This window comes from Aplysia californica, unplaced genomic scaffold (assembly GCF_000002075.1).
Source record: "Aplysia californica isolate F4 #8 unplaced genomic scaffold, AplCal3.0 scaffold02444, whole genome shotgun sequence".
Lineage (NCBI taxonomy): Eukaryota > Metazoa > Mollusca > Gastropoda > Aplysiida > Aplysiidae > Aplysia > Aplysia californica.
The window spans coordinates 5,001-8,147 of NW_004799714.1; positions in this window are offsets into that span (position 1 = coordinate 5,001).

Here is a 3,147-nt window from a genome sequence, read left to right on the forward strand (position 1 = left end):
CACACACACACACACACACGCACGCACACACACACACACACACACACACACACACACACACACACACACACACACCAACACACACACGTACACACGTGCACACACAGGCACACACAAGTAGGTTTACAATCACATGCATAATATAAATTTGCAGCAATATAAACAATAATAATCGTAAGCTAGATACACACTCAATGTTATTTTGATGCATGCTCTAAGGTCGTAAGTATACTTATACAAGATGGTTAAGATAGAAGCATTTTGATAGATGATGGTAATAATGACCTTCTGTATCTTTCTTTGTTACAGATCAGAAGCTATGGGTCTTTTACTTCTGACTCATGTTTTTATTTGAGGGAACAAGGGATGTTTGTTGTCTAAAAAGATGGAATTAATTTTCTTAGTGCAAGCTGTTATGTACAATTCATCCAAGTAGGGGAATGAAGATGTTGAAATTTTACATGCTTTCCGTATTAGTCGATTTAATTTTTCTTTATCTTGTTGTCTTGTGTTCCCGGCCCATGCTGCTATCAGAACGACCGTTGAATAATAACAAAATGTTATGGTGAGAAGAGTAATCAAACGTTCCGCCGATTTTAAGCAAAAAGCAAAGTTTCAGAGAAAAAAAGCTGTATATCTATATTTTTATTCTAAAGGTGATTAAGAAGCTGTTCCTATGTCAGAAACAAAATTGTTAAAAAGAAATTTAAAAAAAGATTATGTAGTGAAATGCAAAACGATTCTGATTTCTGAGTTTTCATGTATATTGAAAATGAAAGAATAAAAACAATATGCAATAAAGATCAGCATGTTACAGGAAGTGTGGTTTTCAAGTTTCCTGTATTCATTAGTTTGTCTGAGCACAGTTTCTCAACGTGTGAGGTTTATTCCCAGTACACACTTTAGGTTATTCCTCCTTCATGTGTTGCTTCCATTAACGTGTATTATAGTATCTTAAACAGTGCACTCTGATGTATTTCTGTGCGAACCTGCTAGCCCACAAACAATTGATATAGATATTTTTCAGTAAATCATTACAACTCCATTAGTTACAAGCTCAAAACATGTCAGCAGAAATTTGATATAGAAGGGACAAACATCAGAGGGAAAACCTACCAAGACACAACTTCGAATAAGACGTGACTGAAAACCTACCAAGACACAACTTCGAATAAGACGTGACTGAAAACCTACCAAGACACAACTTCGAATAAGACGTGACTGAAAACCTACCAAGACACAACTTCGAATAAGACGTGACTGACAACCTGCCAAGCCACACATTTAATTTCAAGATGGTTAGTACGTGTGAGGGCTCCTTGCGCTATTCCCAAACGAAGTGGGTGATTTAACATTGTAATCACACAAAATACACAGCAACGTCCTCCAATTCTAACATGATTTATTTCTACACAACAAGCTTTTTAATCCCCCAACAGCGTGGGTTATCTCTTTTTTCTGAGTATATTACATTGTGTTAATACCACACAGTCATAAAGTCTCATTGTAACGGAAACAACGATAGCAACTGAAGTTTGTGCTCCCACTCGACTACCGCATATTGTATGAGTCGAGGGCTTAAGACACTAGCAGTCATGTATTGAAATTGGCATACACTTCCATGTAATAGTTTGGTGTTGGTTTTTACTGGACGCCATTGGGCTTTATACCTTTATAATCGGAGATATTTTACGTTGAAATTGATACACCTTAGGTCATTTAGGTGTGGACTGTTTCGACCTTTCAGTCAATGTCAAACATGGGCTGCCTGAGAGGGATACCACGTCCCATAAGGATATACTCGATAAATTTTCTCCCCACACGGCAACCGAACTCACGTCTTCTGTTATTGTCGGACCCCCCCCCCCCCCCCCCCCCCTATGAACATGTTCTTATTACCCACAGGAAAATTGTAAATGGGGTGTTTTATTAATGGCCTGCTCATACTGTGCCGGAACAACACTGGGAACTGCTGAATGTTTCTTTCCTAATCTTTACTATCGTCATTTCTCCTCTACTTCATTTTAGTATGTTTGTCACTCTCTTGTGAACTGCTGTTTCCTGGGTGCCTTGATGGTCGAAGCAGACTTTGTGCTGTTAAGGCCTGAGAGGTGAGCAGAGTAAGCTTGATTCCCCGTTTGGACTTCTCTGTTGACATCTTCCCCTAGGCGCTGATATGACCATATTATTATGCAGTTGCGAGCGCCGTAAAACCTTACTATAACAAACATAGCAATGTTAGTGTCGGGCGAAGTGTGAAAGAGAGAGGGGGTGGTATAAAGAGAACATGAGAGAGATATCGAGAGAGACAGTGAAAGACGGTGACAGACAGAGAGAGAGAGGCAGAAAGATAGGGAGATATTGGGAGGTAGACGGAGAGAGACAGAAATATAGAGAGGCAGACGGAGCGTTAGAGTAAGGGAGAGAGAGAGAGGGGGTGGGGGGACACGAGACAGAAAATGAGGGAGACAGTGAAATGGAGATAGAGACAGAGCGAGAGAGGCAGAAAGACAGGGAGAGGGAGGGAGACAGACATATAGAGAGGCAAAGAGAGATAGAGTTAGGGGAAGGGGAGAGAGACACACAGAGAGTGAGAGAGAGAGAGAGAGAGAGAGAGAGAGAGAGGGGGGGGGGGATTCAGAGAAAGATCAACAGATGTACTGAAAAACAGAGAAATTAAAGGACGCAGGAAATGAGGTAGAAAAGGAGGAATGTTCTCATAATATCGTTCTCTTTAAATAATATCCTTCTTTCATTTATTCAAATGTTACCGTCGTAGCGATTTATTTACTCTTTCACTCTACTCAGGTGCTTTCTCTCTTTATGACCCTGTCTGATCATTTAAAAACCATTCAGAATGAAGATCAATTTTGGTTGAACAAGGGCGTAAAGCATTGAGCATTACAATTATTGATTTTCCCTTTTGCCCATCACCACAAATAGATTGTTATCTATGTCAAGTTTATGTCTCTCTCTTCTTTTCTCACCCCCCCCCCCTCTCTCTTTCTCTTGTCTGTCTGTCTGTCTGTCTGTCTGTCTGTCTGTCTATATGTCTGTCTGTCTGTCTGTCTGTCTGTCTGTCTGTCTGTCTGTCTCTCTCTCTCTGTCTCTCTCTCTCTCTCTCTCTCTCTCTCTCTCTCTCTCTCT